Below are 20,382 nucleotides of genomic sequence, written 5' to 3'. Positions count from 1 at the left end.
ACCCACCAGGAGCAGCGGTGGATGTGGGGATTTCATCACCCACTGGAAGATGCCAGGGTTGGTGCATAGGGCTATGCACAGCACCATTGGAGCATGCCTATGCAGGATGGAGAGGCTGCTCTCCCTCATGGTACATATCAGGAGAAGATGTCAAGCACTCCAGCTGCCAGCAGAGGAAGGGTACAGTGATGACAGTCCAATGGGTGAGGACTATTCTCACTCTCTCCATGATTGATAGGCATGAGCTTGTTTCGTCTCTTCCCTCACCCCAGTCATGGTGTCCCCCCAACTTTTTGTGTCCCTCACCATCCCTGTGTCATGTCTTGTTTGTCTTGTTTGTTTTCATTTGTTTCTTCACCTACACAAATTATAAGTCCCAGAAATGCCTACCTTACCCAGAATTCCACTCTTGCTGAATTAAAAGAAAATGGGCACCTGTTTCAAAAAAATATATATTGTCCTGTACATAGCTCTCCATTTCACACACGTGTCTTCTTGACACATTTTATTCTGTCAAATTACCCATACAACATGATTACTTTGTTGTCATCCCTCTCTCCGGAGGTGACAGTTCAAATTCAGCTAATATTCTGCACATATTATCAGTTTTTACTGTTGAAGAAATGGATAGCTGTGGATCTTACTTACCTCCCTCCTGCACATTTCTGTACTGCTTTCCCTTTGTTCTCCCCCTCGCTTGCTCCCCATTTCACCACTTTCCTATCTACCCCATTTTAATACTTACAACTTGGTCAAAAATAGAGTCACCCACAACAAACATAAGTACTAGTAAAAGCAATGTATCTCTTCACTTTCTGGCCTCCATGTTTGTGTGGAGTTTGGCATCACGCACCAATGCCAAGTGACGATAAGTGGCTTTGATATTAGTATAAAACAGACAGTATCAACATACACCAAAGATTGCAGCCACATATATTACAACACCTGCAATGATATAAAAACAAAGGGGGATTTGATACATAATGAAAACAAACACAAAACTCAGTTATAATGTAGACATCACACCCTATAGTCAGACCAATTGGTATGTGACCTGTGTCTTGGGGTAGATGGTATGTGGAACATCTACCAGCATGTGGCCACAGTGCTGACTACTTCCTTGTATGTAACACAAATACTGAGTATGTGAAGGACATCCACATCACAGGCCATAATACCTCTATATTTCACAGCCTTCGTCACACCAATAATGGAATACAATGCACCCTTCTTCATGTACCTCTCTACATATCTTCCAGTGATGTGTAACTGAAGTGTACTACCATCTTTGCCACACTGAGATGTCATGCTTCTTACTGACCATACCTAGGTATTCTTTCGGTGGCATAAGCAGTACTGTCTGATGGCACAGAACCTCCATGAAGTTGTTACACCAGATGCATGTGTGATATTTGTTCCGGTGATTCACATAGTATATACATACCTGTTTGACAACATTAATGGCATGGGTAACATTTATGACAGTGTGGATTGTGCCATATATATGCCATGCACACCAGTCAACTAGTCTGCATTGATCATAATGTCACATACAGGTACAGCAGTTTCCCTCCTAACACCTCCAGCATATGTGACAGTGTTAGGACAGTGTGTGGTTACCATCAGAACCACCTCTGATCACTCTAAATCTCATATGTTATGTCAGAGACATGGAATTACTGTTTGTATTATTATGATATTGTCTATAACTGTGTGTGCTTCTTTTAATGTTGTCCATGAGCCTTCACCTGTGTCCGACTTGTTGGAGACCATATTCAGACAACTCAATTTACACAGCTTCACAATATGCACCTTACCCCAATTGTATATAGCATCCCTGACAGATGTCCTCTCCATTGTTCATGTAAGAATGCTTATGTCACACAGAAATCTTCCTCATTGTTATATCACCTGTATCATACTGATATGTGATCAGTTTTGCTGCTACAACTGTCTTCCATAGACATGCACTCATCTGCTGTACATTAGGTTGTTTCAACTGTCCTCTTTCCTTGTGTTCATTCCTACAATTCATCTGTGTGTCGCTATTAACTACACACACTTCCCCTGAGTGTTTATTTTACATGGCAGTCCATGTTCCCTTACAGATCATTTACACAACTTTGTTACAGAATGCCAGGAATGGGATTTCTTAATAGTCTGCACTGTATACACTGTCCTGTACTGTGTTTGGACCATATACATAACTATTATACCTCACACATGTCCAGATTTTTGCAGAATGTCCAGGTTTTTGCCTTATATCTTTTGGTCTGTTCCTTATAACATTTATGGTTTTCTGTCATATCACTGGGATGATTTCAGGACTGATGTCACTAAATAATTACATATATTTGAGTTTCAGACTTTAAATCCTTCAGAAATTGTATCTTACTGCAAACCTTTTTATTCTAGCACATTTCTAAGTGTAAAAGAGCAAATATGTAAAATCTGTCCCTATTTTTGAGTCATTGTCCCCGTTAAATTATGTTGTGCTTTGTCCAGATTTCTTGCACTAAGAGGTAGAGAGCTATGTTAAGCCCTGGTTATCATTGTGGCATTACATGCAAGCACACTAGCTGACTGTGCTCTGATGTAAACACGTTTGCTATCTGTGTTGCTTACGTGGTTTCCTGGTCAGCAACACTGCTGCCAGCCACAGAAACATGCTTATTTATGTTTAAACATGATGCACAGTATGAATATGTAATTAGCGCTGCTGCTCACCACTCATCACCATGAACACATATAAATTCCATGTAGGCTTTGTGCATAGACTACACAGAGTTCACTGAATCCCAGGGAATGTTTTTGTTCTGCACAGGATTGTAAGTGCTAATGCCCACAACTCTATTAACAATACTCTTCAGCTTGGCAAGCAATGGAGGGGGACATATGTAGTCCTCACATAGAGTCATTACAGCTGGGTGAAAATTCACAACTGTTTTATAATGCACAAACACACACACACACACACACACACACGCACATATTTATATATATATATATATATATATATATATATATATATATATATATATATAAATATATTTATTTATCTGTATATAGATAGATATATAGATATATAAATATATATAGATATAAATATACATGTATTTATTTTGAGGTGAATTGATCTGCTGTCACTGACAGACAAATGGATAACAATAATGGAGTGGTGAAAGGAATAACAAAATAAAATAGGAGTAATTTAGTTAAGTTTCAAATCAGAAATGGAAAACATTTAAAACATAGTTAAGCAATTAGCCAGTTAACTTATCACAGTTGTTTTTAAGAGGACATGTTTTACACTGTCCTTTTCTGTTATATTTGATGCTAAGAAGACAGTATTAACACAGAAATTAAACAAGAAGTAGATGAAAATGTTGTATTTAGATCCCTATTGCTTTGCTGCTCTCTGCTGCAGTGGTTTCCTAAACATATCAACTGAAATCAACAGGTAAAAATAAATTCTTATGGGAAATGGAAGCAGGTGCTTTTCAAGCAAAAGATATTTGAACTGATGAATCTTGAAAATACTAATTGGTGAATAAATGCAACAGAAAATTTATAGGATTTGTAGTCAAAGCTGGCAATGCCAGTCATTGTTTGCTTATTAAAACAATTACTATGCATCAGTGAATAATAAAATCCCCATGTATAAAAAAACACTGAAAATTAAAAAAAATAATAATTGGAACTTCATCTGATGTAAACCTTATCTGGAAAGCAATATTATATAAAAGATATGCCTTCTCAAAATGGAAATAGCAAACAGTCTCTAAATAATTTCTCAGAAGTATAACACAATTTCAAGTATGATAAATGTCATCAGAATGAAGAGCAATATTGGCAATCATGTACATTCTAAAGAATGCATTTCCATGCAGAAAATCAATATGCTTATACTAAAGGATCAGATAAGATGTGACTGACTCCAACCTTACTCTGGCATGTCTGCGAGAGAGTCAGATATGTTTCATATATAAGTACAAGACTAGCTGCTGTTGTGGGCTATTTTAAGCCTAGCTGAATTTTCCCAAAGTAAGAATTAAACCCTCTACCTTAAGTTTGTGAGGCAAACACCTTAACCCTTATGCGAACCCCCAACTTAATACTTTTAATACATATAACTACACAATGCAGACAAAGGGGAATGACTGGAATACTATCCAATGCATTTTATAGCTTCCAAATGACAGCAGTGTTGTATATATAAGTGACTATAAAGTGTTAAGCAGTGTATGCAGAGTCTATTTTAATTTGATGCAGCACAACAATTACTGATAAAGGATTATGAGACTGGCATAATAACAATAAAAAACAAATAAGACAACAATACTGAAAACAAAAAAACTCAAGGCAAGGTTCATCCAATGACTTTATATTCATCCAAAAGACTTTATGTAATAGGGGATGTGATGTCATCATCTTCTTAATTATTTAAACTGGCTTTTTACTTATTGAATTGTCTGATGAAATTCATACATCTGTTTTGGACGAAAGAACTTTGAATGTATCTAAAGTCTTTTGGATGAATGTAAATTCATTGGATGAACCTTGCCTTTAAGTTTTTTTTTTTTTTATAATAAGAATAAAGTTTTGCGCAATATAATAACATACCTGCAGTCTTCAGTTTCACAATAATCTGAAAACCATTACTATACCAGAAGGGTTCTTTTACATTGCTTGTAAATGCATGTACATCTGAGCAACGAGTATTTATAAATATTTTAGCAGTATCCATTTTCCAGGAAATAAAGGAGATATTACAGTATTACAGTACTTGCTAAGCATGCCTCATTCTGTCATTTAAAGAAGCAATCAAGACTATTTATTTATATATTTATTTTTGCTGTTTCAAAAAGCTTTTTTTTTCAATACATTAGAATATGAATAGTCAAAAACCTAAAAGGGAAGGCAGACTCTATTGCATGTATATGCCTAAGTAAAGCCAAACAAAACACAGCTATAACTGCAGAGCACAGCACACCCTAACATATTATACATTTCAATATATAAAGGATTACAGGAGAAATACATCTTCAGCTACACACACTACCTGCAAGCAGAGTATTTCATGACAATGCAATAAATAACATTTTGCACAACTACCAACAATTTTAAATAGCATTTTATTGTAGCAAGTCTTTTAATGTCCTACATTATGTAACTTTTAATACCTATAGGAAGTTCTTCAACTGTCAGCTGGACAACAGAGAAGAAAAAGCTGTGTGCAAAGCTGAACAGCTGAGGGCTTTCAAGCTGGACAGCACGACATTTTAAGCCTTGCAATGAAGTGTGAGAGCATAGATCTGGATTTAGGTAGAAAGTGAGGCAACATATTTGCTCAGTGGTAAAATTAAAAGCTAATTATTTGTGCTTCACAGTGCAGTCTTCACAGTTAACACATGTACAAGTGAAGATTAACTAAACTGGGATAGGCTCCGTTCCTCTACATGTTTTTTTTTTATTCCAGAAAAAGCATTGTGAATGAACTATCTTACTAAGAGTAGTGATGTGCAGGTCAATGCAAGACATTTCCTAAATGATAGTCCTTCCTCCATACAGCCACAAGCTATTGAGATAAGACTTCTGTCATATTAGATTTATCTAGACTGCTACAAAGTATATAATACAAACAGATAGGCCAGTCTATATCCTTGCAAATTTATTAGGAATAAAAAGTATTATTATAATAATTGCTGGGAGCTGCAAAGATTGTCCATGCCTTCAATTTTTTCAAGGTGATGTCTAAAGCTCAAGATGAAAACCTCATTTTGAATACATGAAAGATCTTGCACAGACCACCTGACTTAAAATGATAGGAAGAAGTGGTGAGTTGGCTTATCTCCATACAAACAGGTGAGTGGCGAAGAAGTTGAGACCCATCACAATATGAATATGCCTTGTTCCACAGGGGTCTGCTCAGAGCAGCCAACCACAGAATCTGCTGTGAGTAAGAAAATGATTGAAAAATGTATTGGCAGATCTAAAAGCAAACACCCAAAGCAGCAAAAGGCAAAAACATGGTGAAATAAATTGGATGTGTGACATTGTGTTTCTGCAACTCATTAGAGGGGCTATGCATCTAGGGGTGATTTTCTTTTTTATTATTCATGTCAGTGGAGCTCATAATGGAACTTACTGTTGTAGATTATAATAACAAAGAATCCACATTTGGTTAGTCTTTACTGACTCATACATTGTTGTATTATTGTTGGTCCATGTTTAACCTGTCAATTGTTTTCAAATGTTTAAGTTTTTTTTCCTTGAATATTAGAGGACATAGCTCACCAATTAAGTGTAGCTCAATAATACATTGATATAAAAATATTAATGCTGATAACTGTTGGACTTCTATAGTGCAAGTTCTTACAATTCCTTGAATATTAGAGGACATAGCTCACCAATTAAGTGTAGATCAATAATACATTGATATAAAAATATTAATGGTGATAACTGTTAGACTTCTGTAGTGCAAGCTCTTACAAAAAGCACAGTTGGTGCCTTAAGTCCCTAGGACTGAATGAGATATTGCTGAATTTGCATAACAATGAACAATCATGAATGATGAGCCAGTAAGAAAGGCATCGACCCAACCAAACATTTTTGTTACAGGGGACGCCACTGTAAGACATAAAGCTGTACATCTTAACATTATGAGCAACAAAAGAGTGACAGCTAGTGGCTTGTCTGAGGGCAGGATCCTTCAGATATTGCATGCAGTCAAGTCCCTGAACAATAAGCACCAGCCTGAATCTGTCATAGTGCATGCAGGTGCCAGTGACCGCCCAGTGCTATATGAAGAGACATAAAGGAGCTCTCAAACTAAGTGTTCCAGGCAGGTATGAGTCTAGCATTGAACAGTGTTCTATCCTCTACAGGGACGCTGCTGCAATATAAGCAAAAAATAATTGACTTCAAAAGTGCTATCATTTTTGGTGTTGTTCAAAAAGGGTCCAATATTTGTCAACCTGGTAGGATATGATCAACAGTCCATCCTACTTCACCAGGGATGGTCTTCATCTCTCACCTCTACGGGTTCAATTATTGGCAAACGCAAAGTCCACCACACAACGCTTCTTTTAGACAATGCCAGCCTGATAAATCTACCAATATAATGAAACATGCAATGGAAAATATTAAGGTTTTACTTATCAATATTAGGAGCCTAAACAGGAAACTTCATTGCCTATAATCCTATTTCACCATGGAGAACATAGACATGGATTAAAATGGTAGCGTGCACCCCAGCTGTACAGGGCTATAACACCTTCCACATGTTTAGACAAACTACTCTATAGGGGGAAAACGTTATGGTGTCTCATCTTCATCTAGAAGGGATGCACACCAAGTCTGGTAAAGCAGCATGATGCATTAGAGTTTCCTCAGGTCCAAATAACCATCAGAAAGGTCCCATATCATACAATAGGTAGCTATAGAACTTTCTCTGCCTCAAGAAAGGCATATCACCAAGCTACAAGTAATAGAATCACTTAGTGTTAAAGACAGTATGATTTTCTAGATGATCTAAACTATTCAACTATAGCTTGAGAAACCTGCTCACCACTAGTGAAAAAGCACATAGGTTCCTGGACTTTGTCAATACAAACACTTTGGAGCAATTAGTCAGACTTCCCACTAGGGGGAACACCATCTTAGATATAGTCCTTACTAATATGGGGTCATCTTGCACCATCCCTTGAGTATCTTTGTCACTTTTTTAAATTTGAACATAAAGCAGTGTCCTTCAAAATAAAATTAAAATCAGAGACCAAGGCACCTGTAGAAATTCCTCTAAAACAGATTACCTACTCCTAAGTGATACATTAGCAAGCTTCACATCCCGACAAAAGCCAGCTACATCTACCGAGTACCACTGTACTATACCAGCATGTAAACAGCTGCATATATGCTACTGTACCCTGCAGGAGCAAGTACAGAACAAGCTCCAGAAACTAACCCACAAACTAGAACCATAATATCAATAAGCTTTACAATAAAAGGTACAGCATTTTGACCAAACATAAGAAAAGTAATTCCAATAATGATAGTGTCCCCAGCATTGAAATAATCAAAACAATTCAGGACCTTGATAAAATCTACAAAACCAAATTTTAGGCTAAAATTGCCAAAGAAGCCAAAGACAACTACAATGCTTTTTTTAATTATGTTTATATTCTCAGAAGTACAACACAACAATGTTCTAAGCTGATTGTGAAAGATGTTATCCACACTAAGGCTGAAGATATAGCAAACCTACTGGCAGATAAATTCAGCTCTAACTTAACCCCCTGTCCCCTCCATCTGTCCCAAACAATATACCTAAAACTGGCTCTCCCCAGTTATTACACAAGACCAAGTCCAAAAAACTCTATAAAAAATTAAAATACTGCATTAATGCATCCTGACAATATTGCTGTATTCATCTTAAATAACATGAAGCACAATTTAGCCGCCACCCCAACAATACTGCTCTGCCTCAATCTCCATGCAGGTTTGAACAAGTGAAGGGAAAATAGCTACAGCCATTCCCCTGCATTAGGGAGGACCTTCCACAGACCCAAGCAATTACAGACCCAAAAGTCTGACCAGTTCCATATGCAAAGACATTGAAAGGGAGCTTCCAAACATTGGACCCATCTCAGTTGGAATTCTTCAAGTGTAGGTCATACTTACTCAGTCTAGTAAACCTTTTTGAAAAGGTTACCAAAGCAATGGATGAAAGGAAAATGGTACACATGACACCCTGACCTGTCCAAAGCTTTTGACACAGTTTTCCACACAGGCATAGTAGAAAAGCTAAATTATCTAGCAATAAAACCCTACACCACCCAATGTATTTCCATTGGGCTCACAGATAAGATACAAAAGATCAAAATAGGTGAAGCTACCTCCACAAAGAGACCAGTCACAAGTGGTGCTCCCAGAGTTCAGTGTTAGAACCTCTCCTGTTATGTTATGTTATGTTATAGATATATTCCATCCATGTAAAATAAAGCTCATCCCTGTCCATATTCAAGCACATCTTGGATCTATGGATGGGTAATATAAAATTTACCCAGGAGTGCTCCCTGTACTGCTAATGGACAGGAGCTGCTCATAAATGTTTTATCCTATGCATGGGACCCTCAGATTACAAAGACATGTGTCTGGAGCATTTCTACCCAGGCCTCTGTTGAAAATTGTCTCATTCCAAGTCAGACTTTCATGGTAAGAAAATGTTAAATAAATAAATAAAATTATCTCTGGTATGATTCCAGTTATTCTCACTAAGGGTATTATATAATATATTGACCACAGGAGAGGTAAGACCAAACTAACACAAAATGAGATAGGTTAGGTTAATTCACACAAGAAAAAACACATTGTATAGGTATAAAATGACCCACAAGGGCTGCTAGCTTAGTACTTACCTATGAGTCTATCATTCCAATAGTGGGGTGGCCGCCTTGGAAGGTAGTATGATAGGGCAGACACTGATGGAGTCTAGTAAAGTAGGATGAGGGAATAGGCTTTCCTCAGTACACTGCACCCCCAGCAGGAATAGATTCCATAGGGGAATGCTTATGGTTGATGCAGAACCCCCCACCCCATTATGCTAAATGTTTCCTTCTCTGATAACTCTGACACATATAGTTAGTATAATCAGTTTATCTTGGGACTTTTATGTAGTGCCCATCTCTGTCTGGGATATGTCAGTCTCCCCACAGCAAGTATCATGTTATATTCCAAATTGCACTGAGAGAGGCACTGCACTGCACTGATAGAGGCCATTAGGAGCTGGAGACTTGATGCATGCCAGCTTCTGAACTCTAATGAACTCTAATGATAGTGAATATACATTTATAGCATTTATAGCAACAGTGAATGGGTCACCATGCCAGTTAGTCTATTGATGAATATCTAGGGACGTTCTATCATGTCTGCACATTGTAGAAAGTATTGTAGCTTCATACTCACATCACTTGAGTTTGAATATTGGAGTTGGTACCATATGGATCTGCCCAGCCTAGGCTATCCTGGAGATTGAATATTTGAAGAACTGGTTTAAGCAGTTTATCTCTGTAAGTTTCTGGAGAAGCTTTCTGTTCAGTAAGGGTCCTGAATGTTATAAATATGAAACTTGTGTATATATGCTAAGCTATGCTTCTTGGCAGGATGGACAAAGAAAAGGAACACTGTTGTTGGATATAGCAGACTAACTCAGGAAATATAAGGCTTCCTGCTTCAGCAACAAATAGTTGCTTAATGAATGGAAGCTGACAAACATACATGGCTCAGCATGCTAGAAAAGTTCTCTGTTCAGCTATATTTTAGAGTATATGGCTATTCATTTTGGGTTATGAGGAAAAATCCAGGCAAGATCATAGCTATGAGTCCCAAGCAGAGGACAATTCACCAATCCATAGGAGTGCTTAGGACCAATGAGTCATCCTCCTTCTTGACTAACCCACTCAAGATAAACTCTGCTTTCAGATTTTTTTTTTCAAATCCCTGTACAAAGAGAATATTACAGTACTGTTTGCTGGGCAGATCAAGTAATCTCCATTTTAAATGGATCAAACAATACTAGTGTCACCGCATTACAACAGGAGGCTTTGGCATAGCCAGTTAATGCAGAACTCTTCCTTAAATCAATGATAGTATCCCCTATTATCAAGGCAATGGGGCCTTATGGACTGAATGCTGAAAAATATATCAATGAGACAGACAGCTTAAACTCCCCCTTGCAGCACCCAGGACAGGCCTTTACTCAGTCAGGCATGGTAAGCCTTCTATTTGTGAATCTATTATTATAGCACTGCCTAAATCTTGCAAAGATCAAATTAATGTACAAAACTACCATCACATTTCCTTACTTATTATGGCTGCTAAATTTTACGCTTGTATAATGACAGACAGATTGAAGAAGGTATTGTTGGGTTTGATCCTTCATACTCAAGCGTGATTCATTAGGATAGGTACAAATATTCGAGGTCTGGGCAATATCAGAGAGCTGAAATATGTGATTCTTATTAGTTTAAAAAAAAACTGTGATAAAATATGCAGACAATATCAGTTGAAGTTCTTAAATCATATGGGATTCCCACTGCAATTCCTGGGAGTGATCCAGACATGATATGCCTCTCTTTTGGCATGGTCCTAACAGGCTCCACTTTTATCTCAGCCCTTTAGATTACATGGGGGTGAGGCAAAGGTATCACTTACCCTCGGATTATTTCCATTAACCATTGAACAGACTGGTTCTTTTACATGAGGTCACAACTCAAGCTGTTTTTCTTTTTGTTTTTTTTGTTTTTTTTTAATAGGCTGCTCTATCCTAACCCAGAATCTCTTAACTGAGGTTACAAAATTCCTGACTCTGCTGACAAATTTGCATGAATTTCTGAGCTGTGTCTGAACAAAAGGACAACTATGTTGCAAAACCTGCAGCAAATATATTATGAATGGTGGACAACTCACCACCCTTTGAGTCATGCTACACATCCCCAAATTATCTAGTTTTATGCTGCACATATGATCTTGACAAGAAGATACATCTGAATCTTGCCCAGATATAGTCTAAAGTGTATAGAAGGGTTCACATACAGGAAAAGGTTACCCTATCTCTGCTTGGAGAAAGCTCTGGTGAAAATGATTTGCTTTATGTTTTGTTTCTTAATGTTTTCCATCATATTCCTATCCAACCCCTAGAAGAATGTCCCATTTACTTAACCATTTTATCTGGTCTGGTAGCAGGATTAGTCTCTGGTCAGGCATCCTCCCATATGTTAGATGGGTTTAAGTGTACGGCGCTGAGGGAGATAATCTATGCCTCTGCCATTACATTGGTGCAACTCTTCAATTTTGAGGGTCTATATTATATGTTCGAAGTCTGAAAACTTCGAATTACATATGATCGACTCCATATGAGTGAAGTTTTCAAACATCGAGCATAAAATATAAACAAACTAAAAATAAAAATCCTACCTGAATGCTACTGGAACCCCCACACCCCCCGCTACTTAAATATACCAATTCCAAGATTGCACTACATTGAAGTGAAGGGAAATATTCCATACAGTAATCTCCATTGAAACGTTCAATGTTTGACACCTTTGCTCATATGATGTCGATCATATGAGATTCGAAGTTTTCAAACTTCAAACTTATACTACAGACCCAATTTTGAGTCTAGAAACTCATCTATAAGGGCAAATCTTGAAGCCAAGATGTTTTAATCTGACTCCTTATGGGCCTTTGGATGGTCAGAAGATCCAACCTTAAATATTTGAAGGGGATACTTTATTCAGAAAACCTTTACGGCCCTCGATTATTTGTATGCCTTGATGTTCTCTAACAAATTGTGGGTGATGACCATCCTTCTGTGGGGTTGCAACAAACTTAAAGAAGATGATATTTATAGGTATTTACTAGCCATGTAGTCCAAGAGACCATTACAAAGCCTAGCTCAAAGTCCCGATTGCCCAGTAGCACTTTCTAGTTAAGTGACTTGCTCAAAGTCATACAGTATGCAAATGAAGGAGGAAAGTGTTAAGCCTTGTATCCTTGGTAAAGGGAACAGCTGATTAAAAGTCAGTGATTTATTCAACTGAGTTAACAGCCAGACATGCATGCAAACTAGTGGAGGAAATGTGGCATGTCATGGGTGTGCAGTGGCATGAATATATGGTGCTGGACAAGGAAGAGGAAAATAATTTTGTCTCCTGTAAAGTAATGATTAATAAATTAAGTTTTGTTGCCAGAAGCTACTGGAAGCATCTAGATTGTTTAATGCAATCTTCCACGCTGATTTCAAAAGTAGATTCCCATTTATCTTTCTGCTGAAAGAGTAAACTATAGTCAGGATGAAGGGGGTCATCCCAGAGAGATATGTATTAAAGAATCTACGACATACAGGCTGCTGTTGGAGTCCATCAGTAAGAAAGACAAGAACATTTATAAAGAAGTCATCATCAGCATTTTCCAATGCACACCAGCAGGGCTTCCTTAAGGGTACTTTAATCAGACACAAAAATATTCCATATGTCTATGAGAAAGTGGTTTTATTTTATTGAGATGAATACTTTTCCTGATGCATGGAGTGAAGAAAGGATCTTACAGATGTTCTTTGCATAGCTTGTGAAAGGGATTGATCATATTCTCTCTCCATAAATTCTGCTGATGTAATGCTGATAGGATATTAAAGGAGTGGGTCAGTAAACTGTAAAGTGATTGGACTCACCATGCCCTGTATGGAGGAAGTGTTTTTTATTCTGGTGCATTATGCCCAGGGAGCAAAAAAGCCTCATGTTAAGGACTGAAAAGTGCAATTTCCATCATCAGTGAGGCCTTTTGTAGCTACTTAGTGGGAACTCAATTCTAATAACTCATGATTTATGATGATACTCATAATTTGTTTCTACCTGAAATTGATATTTGGCGAAGATATTTGGATGATTGCTGGATGGTGTGGAGATCAGATGTTTCATATCTTCAGGAATTTATGGAATACTTGAATGATAATAAATGGGGAATACAATTTACTATCACCTATGATCAAAAATCCATAACATTCTTGGATGTTCTGGTAACTAGGAATATGGATAATACTCTAAAAACTGAAATCTATAGAAAATTTCCCCAGTATAACACCATACTCCACGCCTCCAGCTTTCATCCAAAACATATCGCCAAAAACATTCCAAAATCACAATTCATCAGAATCAGACGTAACTGTTCTGATAATATTAGTTTTGCTCATCATGCTCAAGATCTGCATAATAGATTTATTGATAGGGGCTACAACTCAGGGTATGTTACAATGGCTCGTAATTATGCCTCAGGTTTACACAGATCAAATCTTTTGACGTACAAAAAGAAACCCACTAAGACAAATATACTGCGCTTTACAACCACATTTGGCAGAAACACTAATAATTTCATGAACATTATCAAGGATAATTGGAATATACTGGAAGCAGATGTCAGAACCAAAGCAATCATTCCCAATAAATGTTCATTTTCCTTTCGCAAAGGAAAGAACCTAGCGGGACATTTTAATCATTACAAACATCATTTTGAATCTACCTTACCCCAGGTATATCAAACAACTATTTTGGGGGACAAACTTATTGGTTGTTTTCCCTGTGGCCACTGTGTCAACTGTAAATATATGGTGAAAACAAAAGAATTCACTAGCAGAAACAGTAATAGAGTTTTTGACATTCAATTTTTTGCTAACTGTAATACTGATTGGGCCATATATATGGCATGTTGCACCTGTCACTCATTTTATGTTGGGCAAACCTCTCGACCAGTTAGGTTACGTGTCGGAACATTTGAGTGACATTAGATGTAAAAAAACATCTAATGCACTATATAAACACACACTTGTACATAATAAGGCACAATTTCATTTCACAATTATTGACAAAGTTATTGGCGATAGAACCAACAAATGTGGCTGGCACAAAAAACTTGATGTGAAAGAAAAGAAATGGATCACCAAACTTGGTGCACTCTTCAACCCAGGGCTTAATGAATGTTTATAAATAAATTTGGCAAAGTATATATTCTTGATGAATATTCATGAGTATAGTATGTCTAAATTTGGTGTACTTCTCAGCCCAGGGTTTAATGAATGTTTATTAATATATTTGGAAAGTATATAATTTTGATGAATATTCATGAGCATAGTATCTTCTGTTCAACCAATCATAATTTTTTCATGATTATATAAAAGCACTTCATGATTGGCTTCTTTGTAAAACACTGAAGAAGGCTAGGTTTAAATCCGGGCCGAAACCGGTTTGTCTGTAAGCTCTCATGTTGCTTTGGTAGTTTATTATTAAACTACTTATTTTTCAGCGGTCCACTTGTTGCTGGCTTGTTTTCTTTTGCTTTTGACATTTCAATAGCCGTGCAGCTCCTTACGTGCAGGGGATATCCTTGGAGAGTACAGAATACCCCCTAATATTAGCAGTAAGAAATCAAAATTATAGTAATGGTAATACTGCCTGTATATATATAATTGTGCTATAAAAGTCAGGAATAAATGCTTGTGTCAGGCTGCCAGTGTTACAATGGAGTATGCCCAGCTGCTGTGTAATACAGATGTCAGTAGCAAACAAGGTACCATATGCAGGAGAGGAATATTAGAATATGTATGACTGTGTCTGAGTGAACCTGCAAAGAAAGTGCCATGTCAGGGCTACTGTAACATGAAAAGCATTGCCCTGTGCAGATCATGCAGGAATAGTAATTGTGGATGTCTGAGTTGTACACAGATATGTATGTCAAAACTAATAAAGGTGATCCCAAATACTGGTGTTTCATCTCACTTGTACCTGAAAAATAGAAATGTGTATGTCCTGCAGAATGCATTAACTGAGGTGAACTTATTTAGCACTGCTTGCCTGCATACTTTAGAATGAGCATGTCACATAACTGAAAAAAGCAACAATACATATTCCCATCAGAATGTGTTTTACTTGTATGTCTGCCAGCATTGTCCTGTGTTAACCTTTCGATTTCAGCTGTATGCAGCTGTGAATGTACTGAAAAATGTGTAAGGCTAACAGGTACAGACTTAAAACCTACACTCTGTACTCAGGAATCTAAATTGCAGTATGCAGTTCTAAAACAGTCAAATGTGCAATCCAGCTATTGTGCACATGTTTCACAAACAGTGACACCAATGTCTGTTGTGTATTCATAATTTGTACTGAAAATGGGAAACAAATAATGCAACGTCATAATAAAAGCACTGTGCACAAAAATAAGTACTAGATATAAATGTCACAAACAACACCAAACACCTCCCCAGTAGTTCAGTCTGATAAGGACTAGGCATGTAGTTGAATTTTGAACACACACCACGGTTCAAATCCAGGGACCACCACTAACATCTCAGTCTGGTTATACAGTTATAAATTGCATTCTGAATAGAAAAAATAATGTACTGCAACACATACATTTTCCATACAGTGCACACAGGTTAAGAAATCTGAATAGAAATATTAGTATGATGTATATAACTATGAAAGTTGTACAATTGCTGTGTTGATCAGCCCCAGTCCTACAAACAGATGCAAGCAAGACATCCACACTCTGCAGTCTGGCCCAGACATGCCCCTCAAGTGTCACGCTGTCAAAGATAGTTTCTCCAGCTGCCAAGAAACCTGTACACAGAGAATGTCACAGTAGATGTATGTGAAAGGCATAACACACACTCCAGGGCCTGCAACTAATATGTGAATCTGAAATATGTGTAAAAACAGCAATGTAATCTGCACACAGTTCATCTGCACAGGCCCACAGGTAAAGAAATTGGTAAAGAAACAGGTATGATGTGTATAACTAAAATAAGGGTACAATTGCTCTGTTGATATTTACAGCTGTTGGTGTGCTGTAGCAACCCCATGGTCCAGGTAGACTGTAAGTGTGGTCAGAATGTAGAGTAGTGAATAGTAGTCTACTGGCAAATATATTTGATAGCAGCTGTCAATTGAATCTGTTCCCTTCACCCATCATTCAACTGAGCCAGCCATCACACTGAAACCAACATGGGTATGTTCCTAAACAAACCTCAACTGTTGGGAGCATTGTTCCATTTGGTTTATCATTGCTTAAACTGTGTGCATACCAATATTCCCTGTTGAATAATCATTTTATTACCTGCCTGACATACCACTAATTGGCATGCTGTTGCAACCCTGAATGCCATTCAATATATGCATGGGTTCTGTTTGCTGTGGAGCTGTTATAATTTCACTGTTTTGGGTAAATGGGAATATCCATGCATGCTATTTTGACTAATGTTGTAATGTGTTGTGCATGACTAACCAATATTCATTGTTAATTTCCACACCATAGCACATATGGGAAGGCAGATCCCAGTGGATCCACCTCTCCCACCCTACCTGGCTGAGGAAACGGGTTCCAACACGTCTAGGACCCAACCCAGACCTCCCTCATCTGCTGGTCCTGTACCACCCTAGGGTGGAACCGCTGCAGGAGATGGGGCTTGCCCCCCCTGCAAGTGGGCACGGTGAGGATGTTGTCACCCAGGACAAGGTCTGTGGCATGGTGCACAGTGTCCTCCAGAAGGAGCTGGATGACCACCTGTGCCAGGTGGAGGCAGTCTGTCACAGCTAGAGGGGCAGGTGGCCCCTCCAGCCCAGCCCCCAGCACAGCCACCTTCAGGGCTGAGAAGGAGTAGTGGTGACTGCCATCAGGTGGGGACATCAGTGCCACTACTGCCATCTGGGGGGCTCATGAGCCTCGGATTCCAAACCACCCTCCCCGTCAAGGTGCTTACTCCCCCATGTGTCATACACTGCCCCTGTCTGCTCTCTTGTCTGTCTTGTCTGTCTGAAAATGCAACCTCTCCTACCAAACATCCCTCACCACACTTACCAATAATCATTCCTTAACATCCCACTCTCACCTTAAAAAAAGGGCATCTGTCCCACAAAAAAAATCACATCCCATACGTAGTTCTGCATTTTGCCCAGAGACATGTACCAATCACACAATCTAACCCTACCAGTCATCTTTATTGTACAATGCCCACACACCTCCCTTAGGGTGTGAGGCTCCAAATTCTAAATTGCCCACATTGAAAGCAGCTGTTGCTGCCAAAGAAATGCAGAGCTATGGTCCTTTCCTACAACTGTCCTGCACATCCTTACTTGTTTCTCCTCTTGTTTATCCCCCTGCTTGTTCCAATTTCACCACTTTCCTATCTCCCTTTTTCTCTTTTGTTTAGCTGAAATTAGTGTGGGTTTAAGCGACCGTAAGTGGGCGTAAACTAAGCGAAGCTCACATAAGCGTCACTTAGCTCCACCCAAACCCGAGCAACCCTGCTTACAACTGTTTTAAAGTGCCTTAATTACTCTGTCTCCAACAGCCCCTGTACTGGCAAGCAACAAAATAATCAGCCCTTGCAAGTCTCAAACTCAGGACCATGCACACTATAGTCAAAGTGATTTACCACTACACCATTTCAGATGCCAATAAATCTGATGTTTGCTCAAACATATCATCCAGCACAGTCATTCAGAAGTAGGGGAAATGTATTTCTATATGTAGATGTATGTATAAATATATATATATATATATATATATATATATATATATATATATATATATATATATATATGTCTACACACACACACACACACACACACACATATATATATATATATATATATATATATATATATATATATATATATATATAGATCTACCTTACAAGCTCGACACTTCACAAGATCAACATTTAGAACGATGAGACCACAAGACCGATGGAACAGATAACTGACAACTTGTAATCGCGACAGCGAAAACACCGACATGGGAAACGTGTGAGCGCAATTCGGTAAGTATGCCATAGTGAGGGATTTAGGGTTAGGGGCGGGTTAAGTGAGTTAGGGTTAGGGTGCAGGTAAGGTAAGCGTGCGATAGTGAGGGACTTAGGGTTAGGGTGCGGGTAAGGTAAATGTGCAATAGTGAGAGACTTGAGGGTTAGGGGTGGATTAAGTGAGTTAGGGTTAGGGTGCGGATAAGGTAAGTGTGCGTTAGTGACAGACCTAAGGGTCAGGGTTTGGGTTAAGGTTAGTGCACAGATAGCTGTGTGTAAGGTGTAGTGTAGGTTTTTAGGTTGTTGGTGTGCTTGTGTTTTGTGTGTGTTGTGTGGAACAGTGAACTTTTTGTTTTGTTAACTGTTGGGATTGTGGTTTGTCAGGCATGTGAACTTTCATGTTTTTGCAGTTTCGTTCTTGTGGTCTCATCATTCTAAATGTTGATCTTGTGATGTGTCGAGCTTGTAAGGTAGATCCATATATATATACATATATATATATATATATATATATATATATATATATATATATATATATATTTATATATAGATATATATAAAAAACACAAAAAATAAATATATGACCAAAGGCAGTGTTAATGGGGGTGAAGGGACCCAAAATAAGTACCTTTTGCAATTATTGATATCCCCTACTCCACAACTGAACAGATCTGACTTGCAACACAATAGCCAACACTTGCAAGTCTCATATAAAGGACCCTACACAACATAGCAACAAGTTAGTAATCCATCTCAGCTGTATGATGTCAGGATGATATCAATAACATATCATTCAGAACAGTCTGTGTACCATAGGGAATGTACAATGTAGAAGCAGTAAACAGTCCAATGATATATACACACACAAACACACACACACACACACACACACACACACACACACATATATATATATATATATATATATATATATATATATATATATATATATAGATATAGATGTATATGTATATACACATACACATATACATATATTACTACTCATAGATATGTATAAGGAAATACATATTTAGAGGGTGCACAGCATATCGAACAGCCAGTATTCCTACAGTTGCCACCTTTTAAAATGGCCAGTGCTTGGTTCTTTCATACAAAAGACAATTATTGAATGAAACATATACCCAAAGTCAAGTCAAAGGATATGACACCACACACTAAGTTTGCATATATAGAAATGTTTATTTCTGTACTATTTCAGTTGTATATGCCATTTCATATAGCAGTTAGGTGTTTTAAATACATAATAACTGAGTAATGCAACTCTCAAACAAAACATTAGCTACAGTAATCTGAAAGCATAACATATGTTGCTGTCCAGGCCAAGGCCTTCAGGTAATACAACAGTAAAAAAAAAAACACTTGCCTGGAAGATAAGAATGCATCAACACTAATTAATTACAGATGTAGTTCAGCAGCCTCCAATTACAATCTGTACTCGACCCCTAGGGAGAAAAGAATTAAGCTGTCACAATGAAAATGTATCTGTTACATAACAATGCTTAACTTAAAACATCACTATCACACTGGCAAACAGAACTGTCTGCAATACATTAAGCACTAGCCCACCACTGTTCCCATGGTGAAATCTATGAAAATGTACAGCCATATACCTTCATGTGTCTTACTACTGATATCCCACACATGTTGTAGCAGCCAAGATTAAAAATGGTGCATACCCCTCCCTCATAGAATGATTTACAAGGGCATATAACAGTGTTACATACACTGACCTCTGGACTGTACAAGGTCACACATGTTTTGTCCAGCTGTAGCCCTTATATATGGACCCTTCCCCACCGTTTGTGTGGGAGTCCACAACATCACTGGAATGATAGCAGGAATGCCAGCAATAAATAATGATAGGCCACTACTTAACAACCTCTTACTGCATGACATGTGGACAAAGCCTGGTATATAGGTGGAAGACAGAGGCTGGAACACAGGGCCATATTTGCAATATTGCTGTTATACACTATGAAAATTGCTTGTTTTACAGGATTGGTTGCAAC

Source organism: Protopterus annectens, chromosome 2.part1 (assembly GCF_019279795.1).
Source record: "Protopterus annectens isolate FY-2018-M chromosome 2.part1, PAN1.0, whole genome shotgun sequence".
Classification (NCBI taxonomy): Eukaryota; Metazoa; Chordata; order Ceratodontiformes; family Protopteridae; genus Protopterus; species Protopterus annectens.
This window is presented reverse-complemented; position numbering follows the sequence as displayed.